This window comes from Callospermophilus lateralis, chromosome 10 (assembly GCF_048772815.1).
Source record: "Callospermophilus lateralis isolate mCalLat2 chromosome 10, mCalLat2.hap1, whole genome shotgun sequence".
NCBI classification, from domain to species: Eukaryota; Metazoa; Chordata; class Mammalia; order Rodentia; family Sciuridae; genus Callospermophilus; species Callospermophilus lateralis.
In genome coordinates, this window is record NC_135314.1 from 63,028,307 (window position 1) to 63,047,590 (window position 19,284).

The window sequence follows — 19,284 nt, forward strand, 5'->3', positions numbered from 1 at the left end:
AAGACGACAGGTTCATGTACAAGTAGACATGGTCACATTTCTTGGGAATACATTCATTTCAATAATCATAATTCAATTTGACAGTATTTTGAAAATAAAACTCTTAACATAAATTTTGGTTTTGGTCATTTTGCTTAGTAGCTCTTAAATGTTCATTTAAGTAGCTCTTAAAGGTTCATTGATAAGTTTGAACAAAATCATCTATAGAAACAACATTGATTTCCTTCTTAATACATTGTGAAGTGTTAATTATTAAACAAAGCATCCATTGTATTGTAGACGAGTTTTGTAGATAAGAGTGCAAATTCTTAAGGTTACACATAAAATTTTATATTAAATTGTTTCACTTTAGTGGCCATCAATATTAGAAAATTCAAATTTAGCACATTTTAAAAAATATCAATTTTAGTTTTCATACATTTTATAGCTTTATTGTGATTTATCTGGAGAGACAAATCATGCCTTTGCTAACCGGTAACTGTTGTTACGAATTTTGTTTTTTACTTATTGCCCTTTATTTGTTTCCAGTTCACAGTGTTGATAAATAGATAAATGTTGCTTTTCATTTTCCTCTTTTTGATAAACTGATAGTTTTTAAGCACAAAAGGGCTATTCTAACTCAGTAATTTACATAAAAATCATTAACTAGTCTTTCAAGACTACATTAAAATTATAATTCTTCTTACTCCCTTTTTAAAGAATTCACCTTTTTATTTATTTATTTATTTATTTATTTATTTATTTATTTATATGGTGCTGTGATTTGAACCCAGTGACTCATCCATGCTAGGCAAGAGCTCTACCACTGAACTACAACCCCAACTCCCTCTTATTCTTTATAGTACTTTTTGTTCAAATAAATTACAGAAGTTATGACACCTCAGTTTTCAAAAATAAAATTGGCTTTATTCATGATTAAAGTCAATAATATAAAAACTATAATAATAACAACAACAAATAATAATAATAATAATAATAATAATATTACATTGTATCACAGGCTTTTCTTAAAAGGCTGGAGGATCATGAGTTCAAAGTCAGCCTCAGCAACTAGGGAGGCCCTGAGCAACTCAGCAAGACCTTGCCTCTAAATAAAATATTAAAAAGGAATGGGATGTGACTCATTGGTTAAGTTCCTCTGGGGTCAATCCCTGGTACCCCACCACCACCAAAAAAGTATTCATTAGGATGCTCATTAGTCATGGGGAAGTGTTTTTTAGTCTTCAAACAAAAACAACAAAACACTCCACAGGATAGGATATCTCCATGTTTAATGGTACTGATAGTAAAGGTATTAATAATCTGTTTGAGAATCTGAAGACATATCATTTAACAACTTGGAATTTCTGCTGTCTTTCAGATCAAAACAGAAATGAAATATAGAAAAAAAATCAGTATATATCTGTTTCTGTCTTACAAGCCATAGGAGAAAAACTGACTGTAGTATCCTTCACTGTACTTGCAAACTTATATTATGTGGGAACTCCAGTCATTTTCAGGTCTTTTTAGAATACATAGAAAAATGATATTGTGTACATGTGATTGCTAAGGAGCCCATAACACCTTGGTCTGATTTTGTTGAGTAATTACATCTATTTCTCCTTTCTTTCCTTTTCTGATTGTTTCCATCAATTAGGAAATATTTAAATATTTTCTAATGATCCTTCATTTTCATCCAGAAAAGTCAGTCAATATAACTACACATATTATTTAGATCCTACTGCCTAGTGATAGGAATGATGCTTAAAAATACTTGTTAGAGTTTTTCATGGGGCTGTTACCTTTGTTGTGGAGTGTTTCTTGATTCAGACATGTCCTGTGAACAGCCAGTACAGGACTGGTGCTTGGATGAGGTACTGGATGATACTGTGAGCAAGCAGTTTTTATTTTCTTACCACCTGATTAGTTTATCCTCTCAGCTTAATGTGATCATAATTATTTTTTCATAAATTCTTTTTTAATGGCTGGAACTGTTCTAATTCTTTTACATTCTTATGACCCTGATCTCTGCAAAAACAACCCTGTAGGGTAGGTAACATGATCATGGTTTATAGACAGGGAAAATATAACTTGTTCAAGATCAGAAATTGAAGAGGAGCAGCTGAACTTCTATTTTAGAATTGTCTGATGGCAAAAGCTAAGCACTTAACTGTTATCCTACATCATAACTACGGCTGCCTAGAACTCAAAGAGCCTGATCTACGGATCACTGATCACATGAATAGCTTTTCTTAGTGCTTGTCACCACTTCACACAGGCTGACCTCGTGGACCTCACCCTCACAACCATCTTGTGGCACTGACTTCAGAAGGGCAAAGATTATGGCTATAGATCACAAAGAATAGACCTGCTATTGAATCTGTATGCTGTATCATTTTATCTGCACAACCAAAGGGGTTTGCCATATCTCCTTTTGTCTAACTGGTAGTGTTATCATAACAGTGTCTTTATACAGGATTAACAAGTAACTAACTTATTTACTTTGGTTGCCAATAAATAACTGTAGTCTGTTAATAATTGTGCATGTGTTTTATGTGGCTGTGTATATCTGAGACAATCTTACATTTCTGGCATCCTAGATGGGATCAATATTCCTTTATACTTAACCTTCTATTTTATTATATTTCCACTAACAAAAAGTAAATCACATAAAGAAAAGCTTAAGTATTTAAAATAATTTACCAGTATATTGTGCAAGTGATACAGACTAATAAGTCTGAATCTTTTTTTCAGTGTTACCTAAATATAAGTTTTTGTCCAATCTTAAATAAAAGAATAAACCTGACATGTATTTTCTTAATTTAAAACATATCAGATTTTTCACAAATTCCCTAAACTGTATTATGTTTATCTCTTCATATTTTTAACACTTTTAAATTGCTAACATGATGAAGGTAAGTTGTATCCTAATTTATCTTTTAGTGTATCACAGTGCCAAACTTGACCTTACACATAGTAGATGCTCATTGAATGTTGTTGGCTTGGTGAATAAATTAGTCTGTACTAGATTGAACAGATTTGCAGTCCTAAATTGTTCTTGCCATCATTTCACTCTGCATAATTAAGAAGTTTTACTGAGATGATTAAAAATGTGTTATTGAATTACTGGTGTAGATTCTAAAGCAGTGGGATAAAAAAGACCCTGAATATACCCCTATGAGGAAGCAATGAGAGTGTGTTTCTCACTGTAGGTACACCTAGTGGATTATATGTGTGATTGAATTAATTTATTTCTCTTGAAGGTTAGATTTATGATTTCCATATGGCACTTTATAAGTTTATCTTTTACCCTTAACTTGCCAACTTATATTTTCCTATGATAAAAGTAATTAACTGTATATGAAAATAAAAAGAAAATATTAAACACCCATAATTCTATCATCCAGATATAATCACCCCTAGTATTTGTGTTTTTTAATTTATTAATCTACATAATTTCATACTGTCTATGCAATTAATACCCTATCATAAAATTATCATTTTATAGATATTTCTATTGTTTTTATATTACATAAGATAGATTCCTGGAACTAAAATTACTGAGTAAAAATTTTGAACTTTGAGGTCTTGATATGTATATACTTTCTAGAAACTTAAAATTTGCACTCTCATTGGAAGTATATTTGATGCTATTTCATTGAGCCCATGTCAAAATCATTTATCTATCTGTACTTTTAAGCAAGTGTTGTCAAGTAGAACTACTCACTTTAATATGTTGCTCTTGACAACTATGCTCAGAAATATATAAATTAAATACTGTATTTTGCTTTCAGAAAGAATTATGGAATTCTTGCTTTAGAGAATTCAGTTTGGAGGCTTCAGCTTATAATAGTTTCCTCCTAAACCAAATTATTTTTTGGTTCTGATTATAAACTACATACTTTTGTTTAAACTGGACTTAGTTTTCTATATTGATAACTACTTCACTGGAAGTTTTGTCAGTCAGTGTTTTGGGTTGAGGCATTAGGCATTAAATCTGATGTAGTGTTAACATTCCTTCTTGTATCAATCAGTCTCATTTCTCTTCTCTGTTCTAACAAATTTAATGAGCATTCAAAATTTACTTATGTTTATTTATGCATTTTTTGTGTGTGTGGACTGCTGTACAAAAGCACCTTCATTCCGTATCAATATTCTAGCCAAACTGAGTGCAAATGAGTCAGAGTAGTTTCATTTTAGACAGCAGCAGTCATATTTGTATTAGGAAGGCAATAGTCTTGGATGAATACCAAAAAAAAAAAAAAAAATCATTTTTAAGTGTTTGCCTCGTCCTCTAGTGAAAGCATTTGCGTTTCAGAGGCCATGGTGAGTCTCAGTCCCTTGCTGGTTCCTGTTTTTGATAACATTGCTAAGAGGCTATATGTATTTGTGTGTATTCACACACATGAATTTAGTATGATCTGAAGTATCCTATGAGAAATATATATATATATATATATATATATATATATATATATATATATATAATTTACCTTTTCTATTCACTGCAGTCTTTCCTACTTTTCTGCATAAATTGTCTCAACAAAGATACTAGATGTAACTCAGTAATTTAATCTTACTTATTTGACATATTTGTTTTGCATTTCAGAGTACCAGATAAATTGCAAGTCTGTTGTGTCCCATAGCAGGTATGTATATGATTTACCTATAACTAAGTAAGTCTATGTATTAACTGAAAAATTACTACATTTTGTTTATTAAAATTCTTACAGATTTCCTAATATGAAAATGTTAATTTTTTAATATTGTGCTTACAGATATTCACAGCTTCAAAGAACATTATATTTCATACATATGTTGTATTTCATTTATTGTAAGAATCAAATAAACATTTATAAAATTTGATGAGGCAGAATAATTTTAATTACAAAGCTTTCATCTTTGAAGATTAGATAGTATTTTATGGAACTGAACTATTAAAGCAACTGATGATGTGGGAACAGACTGTTACAGAACTACTGTGTTTTTGACATTATTGTTTTTCAAACTTTTTTGCTGTTTTCAAATTCATTTTCCATGGGGGTTGCTTTAGGTAAGGAGTGGTTGCAGATGTACTGTCTGCTGCACTGTCTCAAGCACTAGACAAATGGGAAAAAAATGTTTGCACCTGTTTAAAATCTCAACCGTGCGGTGTTGTGGTTCCTGGGCAACAGGCAGGAATTCTCAAAAGCTTGGTTGCACCTGCTCAATTGTTGCTTGCAGCTGTGTCAGATGAGTAAGTGCACAGAGAAGCTTGTTAGCAGTTTGGTTCTGCTGTTATGTATTTGTATTTTTGTACTATGATTTTGAAAGATACTTCCTTGATGTAGACCTTGAACTAGTACATTCATTTATTTTAAAACTCACTAATTTGGGCTTCCAAAATATTTCCTTCGAATCCTGTGTGTGTGTGTGTGTGTGTGTGTGTGTGTGTATAGTCATAATATATGACTGCCCTGCCCTAGATAATATGTACACTGGCATCTTCAAAGCATACCTGGGAGACTAGATCTCTCCAGATAACTGTGATGACTGTGTTGATAATAATCTTTGTCCTGGTAGAGACATTTTGTGTTTGGCTCGATTTCATCATGTTGGCAGCCCCACTATGTGAGGCTGGATGTAGTTATTGATCCATTTAGCTGAACAGATTTGAAAGCATTTGGATATTAGTGGACACATGGGGAATATTCAGAAAATTTAAGGATATATTGTAAGATGATTTCTTGATTTGTGCATGTCTCTGTTGCATTTGGGGCAGAAGTGAGGGAGAAATAAAGTGAAATTAAACAGCAATCCTAGAAAAGGGGCTAAAAATCCAGATGCAGATTTTGAGAATGGGATATTATCCTTGGATCAAATGCTAGATACCTGGTATTTTTCTTAAGTGTTACTAGTGGTGAGATTGTTATTATTTGTTAATGGTTTTATGTATCTTCTGACAAATATCTGTATTTTCAAAACAGGCAAGCTATTGTAGGCCATATTTTATACTAGCTAGGTAAAATTCTATAAATGAAATACTTAGTAAATTTATTCAGTAGTCCTATATTCCAGATAGCAAAAACTTGTTCAGACAGTTTGCATTATTTTCCTTAACTTAAAACACTAACGGTTTTAAAACACTAACGGTTTCCTATCAACATTTAGTAACAGAAATCTTTCTTGAAGCTGATATTTTTTTTTTACTTTCATTGATCCATTTAGAATTCTTTTAATAAATAACCATGATATGAATTTAACCTCTTGGGAAGTAAGAATAGAGATACAAAAGTAAAGAGTATTGGCCATAGTCCCTTAATGCAATGCCTTGAACATAGTAGTTGGTCAATAAATGTTGAATGAATGTGTATATGAATAAAACATTTCTGCTGTTCTATTAGAAATAGAGGGATAGTGTCCTAGAAACTTATTACTTGTTATACATTTTGGATAAGCCTTGATGGACTTACTTTAGTTTTTATACTGGTGGATAGATAGAGATGGAAATACTGATAAATCCTGTTCTTAAAATGAGACATTAATATATCAGAATTGATCCTTTGTTATTTTTATAAAGAATTAGAATAATAATATTTGCTTTATATTCATTTTTACTCAGAATGAGAAAAGCCTTTTTATTATCCCTATTATACACACAAGGCTGAGGCCTTAATGGTTAAGTTACTTGTCACCTTGGAAACTCTTTGCAGCGTAGGGATAAACAAATCTTCTGTGTTATGTGACTAATGCCCTAACCTTCCTGAACACTCACTCTGCTTTCTTCCTCTCCTTATCTCTGTCTTACTAAGACACAAAAAATAAAATCCGTGTTGACTCTCTTGATCAGGTAAGATCAGAACATATTAAACATTTGTAGCTGTTTCACTAAGCAGAAATAATATATCCTTTATTTACTGTATACATATTTATAATTATGGTTTCTAATTATACACCAAATTCCAACTATAAATACATAAAGTCATATAAAGGTAGATTCAAAGAGAACCATTAAGACCTGCTTTAGATAGGCACTTCTAGAGTTCCATTTTGGTAGTGTGATTCACTCTCCTAAGAATGGCCCAGGTTGCAAAATGAGGCAATAACTACTGTAGGTAAACATCTTGTTTAGGCTTCAAAAATTTTGCTACCATTGACTGATGATAATCATGAGCACTTTTATGCTTGGAAGTACCTTTCCTCTGGGAACACTTTTTCTTTTACCCTTAATTTAAACCAGTGGGCAAGAAGTCAATATCATGGACATCATTTCTTCCTTCTGATTCTAGTGTAGTTGATTAAGCTATATTACTATATTAGTCTCAACATGAGAATTTAACAGTTAAGCCACCATATGTATTAGCTAGAATATTTATCATTAAACCAGACAAATATTAGCAGCTGCTTCAGTGGTCTGTACCAGAATTACTGTGTGGAATCTCAAAGATAAACTGCCAAGCCCTAGAATTCCTCAGCCTAATTGCAGGTTTCTGTGTGACTTCAGGATTAAGGAAATAAAGGAAGTAAATCCACATTTATTGAGAACATAGCATGCCTAAATATAATTTCTTTCTTTCCTCCTTCCATGCTCCCTCCTGGCCTCATTTCCTGTCTTTCTTTTACTGTATAAGGTAAACGGGATGCCTACTGTTTGCTAGACACAGTGACAGGCTAAATGAATAAGAAAAGTACTTGTTCTCAAAGATCAACCAGTGTAGAGGGAGACAAAGATATGTCAAGAGGGTTCTTTTGAGCATCACCAATTATTATTTAGTAGGGAACTGGTCACATGTCTGTTCTTTTGTTTCCTCATCTGTGAAACTAGAAACATTATCTACCGTATATTTTAATGTCTTGAGAGATAGATAACATGCTACTAGTAAAATCCATTGTTTGACACATAGCAAATACTCAATAAGTATTAGCTATGTTAAATTTTCTATCACCACCACTACTACCAACATGAAGACTGCTCTAAGATACTGAAGAGTTCCATCCAATGTCTGGGAACAGACATTGTAGTCTGAACATTTTTGCATAGATTGCCTCCAAAATTCTGCCCAAAGTTACAACTGCTTTTATGGATTTAGAAGAAATTTTTAGAAATTGTCAATCAGTATACTAAATCTAAAAGACTCTCATATATTCTTTTTGTCATTTTTCCCAAATTTTAATTATGGCCAAATACACACAACAGAAAATTTACCATCTTAATCCTTTTTAGATGTTTAGTTGAATGGTATGAAATACATTCATACTGTTGTACAGCCATCACAATCATCCATCTCCACAACTTTTTAATCTTGTTAAATGAAAATGCTATACACATTTAAAAATAACTCCCAATTCTGGCCTCCCTCTGCCTGCCGGCAACCCCCATTCTACTTTTCATCCAAATGATTTTGACTTCTGTTAATTACATAAGGGAAATCACACAGTATTTATGTTTTTGTATTTGCCTTACTTCACTTAGTGTAATATCCTCAGAGTTAATCCATGTTGTAATACAAGTCATAACTTCCTCCTTTTTAAAGGGTGAATAATATTCCATTGTATGGATATTCCATATTTTGCTTATCATTCATCTGTCAGTGGATATTTGGATTGCTTCCACATTTTGGTTATGCATAATTCTTCTATGAACACAAGTGTACAAATATCTCCTTGAGAACCTGCTTTCAGTGGTTTTTAAATATATACTCAGAAGTGGAATTACTGGATCATATGGTAATTCTCTTTCCCATGTATTCTTATGCTGAGATTACTTTCATCTAAATTGATTGGAATATTTTAATTTATGTCTGTGAATGACATTGGTTTCTTCATAAGGAAAATAAGATGAGTTAGGTTCAGCAAGAAAATATCTACTAGTTGAGCTCATGCTTTAAAGGAGCCTATGAATGCCTTAAATAGATCAACATCTCAAATGCTAATGATGTTTTTAGAATATCTGGATTTTAACTCTTTTGATCATGTTTGAACTTAGGAGTTTTGAATTCTAACTGGCTACTGAAATCTGAGCTCCAGAATTCATTAGCTATGTGACCTGATCAAGGTTGCCTAAGCTTACTAAGTTTCAAGTGTTCAGATTTATGATATGGTAGGACAAACACTTGTTTTTTATTGATGTATGTGAGGATTAAAGTAGTTAGGTATAAAAATATTTGGAGTGCAATGTTTACTAATATTCTCTGCATGTTAATTTTTTCTCTTTCTTGTTAAAATATGAAGTTGTTATAATAGGCAGTATAGGAATTTGAAGGAAATTTGGTATTCATTCTTTGGCAGTTAATTTTGGTAATGTTGTGGCTTTGATAAATACTGTGGAATATCTCAGTTCATCAGGTAGACTCATAATTTCTAGCTATGCTTGTGTTCACCTCAGTGTCTGTTTACTCTGGAAGCAAATCCTCCAATGGAAGTTCTACTGATACAGCCCCAGATAGCTTTCACCCCTCTTTTGAAAAGCAGATGCCCTCAAAACCAATCTCTTAAAAATAATCTCTCAAAGAACCCATATTTTCATTAAATATGGTTCTCTTGGCAAGGTTGTCACAATCTAAGCAGCTTCAAGTTTAGTGCATTTAAGTGCCAATGACTAGATAGCTATATAAGGTTTCTTTTTTTCTCGAGAAGGAAATTAGCATGGTAAAATATCCTGATGCCCTACAACGCAAACTCCCTTAACAGGAGAAAGGATTTGTGAATTTATATGTATGATTTTCCCTTAATTATCTTTAATAAAATCTAGATGATCTTAATTATAGTAAACCATTTTCCTCTGCCAGGCTGCTTATATTGCAGCAGTACCTTCTTGAACAGCAATCAGAAAAGGATTCCTTAAAAGTAAGGAGAATAGCACTAGGTACATGGATCTGATCATCACTTACCAAAAGTTATAGAGTTGATGTACATAATGTCAAATGAACAGTTTTTGACATGTTGAATCAAGACAGACATTGATAGTTAAATTTTTACTTAGTTGGGTATCAGCATGCTAAAGCTTTATCACAGTCTTAAGGGTGTACCACAGTACCTCAAACTAAGCATCTTAAATAGACACATCCTTTCTTGGGTTTAGAAGTCTGAAATCAGCAGGGTAGTTGTTTCTGGGAGTTGAGAGAGAGGGATCTGGTCCAGGACTTTCCTTTTGACTTGTAGTTAGCTGTCTTTTCCCTTTGTCTTTCTCCCTTAGTGTCTCAGTGTTCAGATGTCTCCCTTTTTATAAGAGCATCAGTCATATTGTATTAAGGTCCACCCAATAACCTCATTTTAATTTGATTAGGTCTAAAATGGCCTGGCTTCTCCAAAATAAAATGACATTTTGTGGTACTGGGGATTAGAATTCCAGCACTTTTTGGGGGTGTAGGACGCGATTTGATACATAATGACTGGGTTAATAGTTAACATTTGAGTGACTTTTATATTCCAGACATTTATATATATTATTGATAATGCTTATAACATTTGTTAGATGTTATTTCCCCCATTTTCCAGGTGATAAAATGGCATGTCAGAGAAGATAAGCAATTTGTCCAGTCACACAGCTAATAAATATTAAATGTTGGCATTTGAACCCAGTATTCCACGCTGCTTTTTAAATGGATAAACTTCATAACAAGTCCAAAGTCAAAAGTCCAAAAAATACTTTGAGTATTTAAGATTGTGTTTTGGGTTTTTGTTTTGTTTTATTATTAGGGCTGTGCCAAAGCACATTTCACCCTTTAAAAATGGTACATTATATAAATTATATTATTGCCAAAATGCCCAATCATTGAATGCCTACAAATTCACTCCTAATGTTTTGTTTTTTTTTTTTTTTTTTGCTGACAGTTGTTTTTGAAAGCTTAGTGTTTAAGCTCTCCTGCACCTGAGGAAGCTTTTGGACAGGATGGATTCTGAACATAGACTGCATGAGTTGATTCTGGCCCCCATTTATGTGGATGGCACTGAGAGCCAAGTCATGCTCAGAGTCTGCTACTCAGCACATGTGCTTTCTGTTCTCCTTCCCCCCAATCCTTCTCTCTCTCTCTCTTTCTCCCTCTACCATCATCTTATTTTGTTTCTGCACTTTTACCAGGTAGTTTGTGTTTTTTGCTTTTATGCAATTCTTGCCACAATGATAAACATTGACAGGGGATGGGTGTGAATGACAAAATCTCTGATTATGCACAAGCTAGTGCTCTTGTAGTTGGCCACAGCATTATTGTTACTCATTTGCTCTACGGAACAAGAGGCATTGTGTATCTTGTATAAGTTTGCCATCTTACTAGTGAAAACATTTTTTCTCACATTTAAGTTTTAAAGCAAAACCAACTCATGACCCAATTTCACTAATAATTCTCTTAAGTAACCCTTGTATTCATTTATAAGTTTTTTTTCCACCCACTGTCTTCTAGCCTGGTTTAAAATTTTTATATATGTACTTTTAAAAAATTGATTAGCTGGAGAGCTGCCCATTCCTCTGTGCTGTATAATAAGGATTTAAAAACTGCACACTGAATTCTGTATAGTGTAATTAAAACTGACCCACATTTGGACCTGAGTACACCAGGACTTAGCCAAACTTGCCATGAGCTGAGTTCTGGTGGCAGATGGGAACTAATGAGGACACACTCCACTCCAGAATTTCCCAGCTGCTTGGCCCCTTTTTGTACAAACAAGGTTTGGAGCGAAGTCCGGATCCCAAGAGCATGTTCTGTAAATGTGCTGTACCCAATGATTTGGGAAACATTCTTACAAAATCAGGCTGTTTCAAAGTATCCTGAAGACCTCAGCCCCTGTATAATTTAAAACATTAAAAAAAAATCAAAGGTAACTTTTGTGCTCTTTCTAACCAATTTTTAATTTTACAATGAATAAAAAAATTGTATTTCCCCTGTCTTCTCCTACGCCTGGCAATGGAATGATCACTTATATCAAACCTGGAGATTAGAATGGTATCTAATCTCAGGGAGTATCTCAGGGAGAGTTGTGTATCAGGATAGACTATGTTTCCTTGCAACCTATGGATCTCTTCAACTGGTTTGATGTCCTGGGACTATTCAGGCAGATGTAATTGAATCAGTTTGAAGCAGCTGTAGCTGGCATGTGGTCTCTCAGATTGCTAGCACCTGCTTGTTTTTTTGCAACTCACTAGAGTGAGAAAAGTGCCAAAACCAGCATTGGTCTTGGAGCAGATAAAGCACTCCATATCTTACATTCTATTCTCCTCCCAGTCTAGCCACATCATCCTGGTGCCTGAATTAATAAAACCCCCTTTTTATAGTTAGGTCTGAGGTATACTTCTCCTTCCCATTTTTCTCAGTATTCAAATTCTGACAGTATTGACCATGCTTCAGTAAATAAATAAATAAATAGTATAATGATGATCAGGTGGCTTTGGGGCTCTCTTATCATTAGACAACTGGATAGCCTGTGGTTTGCAGAATCATTTAAATGAACACACCAAATTCATTTGCTGTTCCAGCACAGTCTTATTGGCACAGAGAATGAGTAGTTAATGTATAACAAACTGTGAGCTGTTGTGGAATATGATAAATATACTTCTTTAGCAGGAGGGAATGTAAAATGGACCTGTTTCTCTAATGCAAGCTCAAAACTAATTGACATGGATTTCTTCAACACATACTATGTGAAAGAAGATACAGCATTATAAAATGGGATAATAATCCAAGAATATAAATATGAAAGATATATCTTAAAAGACATATTTTTTGAAAAAGGTTTAAATCTATTTTAAAAACCACTTTTTCTTTTTGTTCCATTTTGTCATATGGCATATGATAAAATACTTAACCCTTAATGTTGTCAATATCCTAATATTTAATTTGAATTAGGATGATAAAGAACATATTTACTGAAATTTATGGTTTATGTTACAAAGTTTCTATAAAAAGGTTTTAATATTGATAATATTTTGAGAAAAGTTAAGTAATAGTAATAAGAGCAAACTCTACAAAGGTTATTTCATTATCAAAAGCAGCTGCCTATTTTGCATGGCATGGTTAAATGCAATGGATATAGAAAAGAATCTGTGGTCCTTGGATACAAGAATTTTACTGTACACTTGAAGGCACATGATATACATTTTTTAAAAATAGCAAAATAAGGCAATTCAGTTAAATACATGCCCTAGAACTGATGGTCCCCCGCCCCCTTTCACTGCTCATGAAAGACAGCACCAGCTGAGTGCAGTGGGACAGTGGCTGGGGAGGCTGAGGTAGGAGAATCACAGTTCAAATCCAGGCTTAGCAAGTTAGTAAGTCCCTGTCTCAAAATAAAAATATAAAAAGTGCTGGGGATGTGTTGCAGTGGTTAAGCAGCCCTGGGTTCAATAGCTCCTACCAGGAAAAGAAGGAAAGGAAGAAAGGAAGGAAGGGAGGGAGGACCAGTGCATTGTGGTTTTCCCTACTCCCTGCTACTAAAATAGAACTGGACCTCTGAATCCTCCTGAAGATAATATTTTCAACAACATTATCAATTGATGGATGTTCCAGGTAAGATGAAGCTCATTTATTATTGCTTAAAAAATCATTAAGTGCTAAAATTATTTAGTTGGAGCAGAAGTCTCTGTGAACCACTATAAGTGAATCACCTTGAGGTGGAATACATTGAAATGTATTGAATATACATTGAAATATAGGACTTAAGCTACTAGAAAGGAGAAAGTCAAGCACTGTGAAGCTAGGGAGAAATATAAGCAAATGATGGGAATTGTATGGTACAAAGATAATGAATTGGTCTCAGTTTTAAATAAATAAATTGTTATGTAATTATTAGTTCAGTATTTCCTCTGCTACATTATAAACTTTGTGAAGTATTATATTAATTTTTACATAAAATATCTCTTTACAGATATCATTATCAGTGACTACTGTCTGAATTTGGTCTTCCATGTGTTTCTATAGGTTCTTATTTCTTTCCTTTCTGTAGACAATGCACCTCCCAATTTGGTAGGATCTTCTCACTGCCAATAGTCTTTGTGAAGAACTGATGGGGAATTCAAGGAGGATTCTGTGCTTTTATACATTTATATAAACAATAATCTTTTTAAAAGCTGATTTGTATTTTTATGAACACTATGGCACTAGCAACGCTTACTTGGGATAAATTCTAATTTAACCATAGTTTATAAGAATTTCCTACATATCCCTTGTTTTGAGGAATAAGAGCAGGTATCAAAATGGCTATGAAATGGTAAGCAGCCCTCTGTGTTCTTTTAGGCTAAGTCTCCTCATCTGTTAATTAGAGGTGACATTATACAAAAGCATTCTGATGTTAAAATTAACTCTTCCTCTCCTTTTTGCAATCATCATCATAATTTGGTTCTGAAACATAATAAAATATTGCCTACTGTATAGATCCTTTTTCTCTATCACTTTTATTACTTTCTCTAGCTATTGCAGGTTTACTCTTCACTTTGAATATAGCAATATACGTAGCTAAAAATGAAGGAAGAAAGAATTCAAAAAAGACTCCATATTCTAGTTTTTGCTAATATTTACTTTTGAGTCATTTGCTCCTCAATAATAATTCTCTCATTTGTAATATAACTGCTTAATATTAATAATTTATATATTTAATGTATCTGCTAAACTGATCCAAAATTAAAATATTGCCTTTTGTGGTTCATTTATTTATTCATTCATTTCTTCATTTAATGCAAATTGTTCTAGCTGTTAACACAATTGCATTTGCTTTCCACCTAGTTGTATGTATGACTATGGCAATTGCCTATGTCCACATCTTACTGAAATTACAAAGTGTTAGGAGATCAATATTTCAGAAAAATAAAATAAAATTTGAGCAAATTCTCTGACTTGTAAGAACTATTTGTTCCCACCTTCACAGTATTTGGGGACTTGATCATAAGTTTGACTAAAATTTATTAACTGCAGAAATAATGTCACATATTAATAGTCACCTCTTAGGTTAAAAAGCCAAGAGAAAAAAATAGCAGTTGATATTTGTAGTTTTCTAGAAGGTTAATTCCTTATTTCATTCTTTCCTTCTTTAAACATGTAATGTGTAATTCTGAATGTCTCTATTTATCATCCTTGTGATTTGGGGATATTTAAGAAACTTTATGAATAAATTTCTAATTTTCTAAATTACATGAATTCCTATATATTTAGGGTAAAAATGTGTGACTAGATATTTCTTTGCACAAAACATATTTTCTTTAAAATATTTTATCTTTTCACACTCTTACTCATTTTTTGATTACACTCATCAAAACAGGGTTATACTAGGTAGGTCATGATTTTTTTAAAAGATTAAAAAATTAAATAAATTTAAACCTTCTAAATTTTTAGATTTAAGTGATTGTGTCTCATGAGGATATTGATGATAAATATAGAACATGGATAGGTGAACTGAAAATTAAATTAAAATGTTGCTTTTAAATGCCTTAAATTTATCTAGCAAGTAGGATAGCTGAGTTCAGTTTTATTTAAGAAATGGTTAATTTTGTACATCAGGAAACAGTTCAAGCATAATCTTTAATCATGTTGGTCTGATGCCCCAGGCAAAGCAATGTATACTTATTAGAGCCTTTGCCAGTGTCAGGATAGTGTATACCCCAGGCCAAAAGAAAATTGATTCTTCTCCTGTTAATTTGTCATTTGATATCATATTTAAATTTCTATTGATCAAAAACAGGTGTATTCACTTTTCAGTACAGCAACATAAACAATTTTTCATTTGATGACTGATTTGAATTGTGTTCAATTAAATAATTTCAGGCATAACTTTGCTATTGATTATATGGCATTATAAAATATTTATTAATTATTCACATCAATATGCAACTTGGGGTATTTTAAATATAAATCTATTTTTATAAAAGTTTTTAAAAATGACTAATACTAGCTTAAGAACACATTCTTGCTTTCTTGAAAATATGCAATTAGAAGAAGTTATCTCACTTTTTGAGGGCATCTCTATTGGTCTTTGGGGGAACAACTCCAAGTAAAGGGCAGTACACTCCTTTCAAGGCTGACTTACTACTACCAGCAACCTCTCAGTACAACCTCTCTGTTTTCTCATTGATTGCTCTTTGCCCTGTGTGCTCAGATCAGTTGGAGAAGTTGAGGTCACCAGTCACACCTATGAAAATGTTACACCCTCTTCCTATTTTTTTGGCCCTGGGGGAATGTGTTGAGCATGCACTAGTTACCTAGGACTGTTGGAATCAGTTATCACAAAATGAGCGGTTTACAAGAACAGAAATTTATTCTCTCATAGTTCAAGATACGATAAATCTAAAATCAGGGTACAGTAGGGCCACATTCCCTCTGATAACGCTAGATGAGAATCTTTTCTTAAACTTTTGGTGATTCTAGGCTTTCATTGGCCTTAGGCACCATCACTACAAACTCTGCCTTCACATTTTCATGAATGTCCCCCAATGTGTGTCTCTGTGTCCTCTCTTTCTCTTAGAAACTTGCAAGTCATTGGATTTAGAACTTACCTTAAATCAAGAATAATTTAATCTCATCACATCTGCAAAGACATTATTTCACAACAATGTTATATTATGAGATCCAGGGTGGATATGCAAGTTTTAGGACCCTTAGTCACACTCAACCTATTCTGAAGGGTAATTTAATTTTATAGCAATTAACTATGAAAGACTTCTTTACATACTAATACCTCATTTTTCTCTCTATAGTAGAAAAGCTTATTCTGATTTGTGTTTACAGAATACCTGTTGTGTGATAACCTTGGTATTTTTTTGTGAATTTAATCGAATTATGAGTCATTTTCCCTAATACTTTTTAAAACTACTGAAACTTCTTTTCATCACAGGTGATAGACTTGAGACATCAAAGAGATACTAAGAGAGTTCTAGTCACTCTGCCAATGCAGTGGTAAATTAAAAACTGACCTTGGTATCCTCCAGCTTTTCTGTGACTTCATGTGTGTTGAGACGCTCAATATACTTTTGTAGTCCATAGTATTTTAGATAACTTTACCTAAATCATAAGTTACAGAAAATATTTTTCATAATGATCTTTTGATAATGTAACTTATGCAACTGAAATTTGTTGTCAAAAGTATTCTTCTATAGGATTGCTTGTTGAGGCAATGAGGTAATCTAATCTCTGTATTTAGTACCAGCCAAGTCTTTATTAAAGACTACATAAGCAAGTATACATCCATTACATGATCCCTAGAAGCCTATCCTATGTGTCCACTTAAGATTGGAAGAGCCAGGCCTATCTCCAAGAAGTTACTTTCTAACTTTATGTAGCCAGGGGAATGGCTGAAAGATGATTTCTACTTCTACAAAGTTGATTCTAAATCTATTGGAAATGTTTTCTTGTCTTGTAAAAAAAAAAAAATGAGTAGACTTCTATTAGGGAAAAGATGATCAGAAGGAACACAGAGTGAAGTAGAATCATTTCTAAAATAATTAGAACATAATTGGAAGTATTTGTTGACCCTTTCCCTCATGATTGTGGAATATTACAGGAGTGTTTCCTTTAAGAATGGTAAACAAACCAATAATTTGAATTTTTAAAATAGATAATTAATAAAGTGATTATATGAATTATTATAAGTCTTATCTATTGAATAATTTCTTTAGGTTTGCTGCTCTTTTGGTGCACTTCTGCTCTGAATAAAACATAAATAAAAATTAAAATTAAATAATGTCTGAATAGTATAGTTAAATATGAAAATGTGATTTTCTTAATACAAAACTTTTTTTGCACCCAAAACACAATAATGAAATTAACATATTCTAGTTTTCTTGTTCTAGAATGAAAGAGAAGAAAGTACCTATAGTGCTAATATGGTGGTAGGGATGGTAGTGTGTGTATATATGGGCGTGTGTATGTTTGAGCTAGGCAGAACTGAATTTAAATTCTGTCTCAGCTGTTCCCTGGCTACATCAAGTTAGAAAGTAACCTCTCTGAGATGGGCCTTGCCCTTCCAATCCTGTGTAGTCACATAGGCTTCCAGGGATCATTTAATGGATGTGTAGACACTAAACAAATTAACAAATTTATAAATAAGATGTTTAGACAGTGGTAGGTGCTAGTCATGAAATACAATAGAAAAAAATAGGATAGAGAGTTATTGGGAATAGGGAATGAAATAATGACTGACTTTTCTGAGGAAATATTATTCAAACACCACAACACGAATAATATAAATTAACCAGTCAGGGAAGGTCTAGAATATAAGAAATCTCACGTCTAGATTCTCACAGGTTGGGGGTTGTGCATCCAAGGAGCATGTGTTAGAGTATCTGTGGCAAAGGAGGCATGTCCTATCTGTTGATTAATACATTGGGGCAAACAGTTGATTCTCCTCTTTTTCCTAATGGTAAACATGACAATAATAAGCAAGTGGGCATGGATTAAAGATGCTTAGCCATATCTCCTTGAAACATTATGAACTTCTTATTTGTGAAAACAAAAGAAATTTGACCAAAATGGTGGGATTGTATTAATTGTTATTCTTACCTCTCTATGGCAATTCTGTTGTCTACTTTGTTACCAGGAATTATTAGATAAACCACAGGGATTTTTGAATCATCTTTTCTCCCTAAGATAAATCATCCTTTAAAGTAATAGTATTATTATTTTTTCTCTTTTTATGCATATCAAGACTGAAAATGAAAATTGAAAGACAAATAGAATATTATTTGATTTAGGATTTTTTCTTTTTGTTTATTTTAATTTTTTAATTTGTAGGGTGTTTTTCAGTATTAATCTTAATAGTAGCCCAAGATTCAACATACTTTAGGAATATGTATTATCTATCCATTTGAATTGAACACAGAAAATTTGTTACACCATGTCTACTTTCATCCTTAAACAGAAATTTCTTCAAATGCTTCATTCAAAATTAAATTACTTATCCATATCTAGACAAAAGTATGTAGTGGTAAATTATTGAAATTGATGAAATTCTATTGAATTTTCTTGAGTTTAATATATCTAATCGACATTGCATTCACCTTGTTATTATTTTTTAATTGCTTGACAGTATTACTATGATCCTAGCTGGTACTATAAGAAGACGTGCATGAGTAAGTAGACAGTCTAGTGAGCATTTGAAAAACAGAGATGAATAACATTTTCAGATATGGTTAAGCTTTCAGGTGAGAGGCTTTAATTTTCTTCCACTAGAGAAATTAAAAAGTTCTCCGACATACTAATTTACAAACCAAACTATGGAGTTACTAACAACACACCATTGTTAAAAGTTACACCATTGAATCTTACCAAGGAAATTCCTTTGACTATGTTCTTATCACAAAAATGGAAAACAGAAATGGAGGAAAGGACTATTTGCTTTCCCCAAAATACC

The 19,284-nt window shown here is 32.7% G+C and overlaps 1 protein-coding gene across 6 annotated transcripts in view; it reads left to right on the forward strand.

The window, feature by feature from the left end:
- The window catches only part of Zbtb20 (zinc finger and BTB domain containing 20), an 815,137-nt gene that overhangs the window by 227,808 nt on the left and 568,045 nt on the right, over window positions 1–19,284 (forward strand). For all 6 annotated transcript variants that reach the window (XR_013155599.1, XM_076869018.2, XM_076869024.2 and 3 more), the window contains exon 3: window positions 4,589–4,628. The gene's annotated coding sequence lies outside the window, so the exon portion shown is untranslated. The remainder of the gene's footprint in view (window positions 1–4,588; window positions 4,629–19,284) is intronic.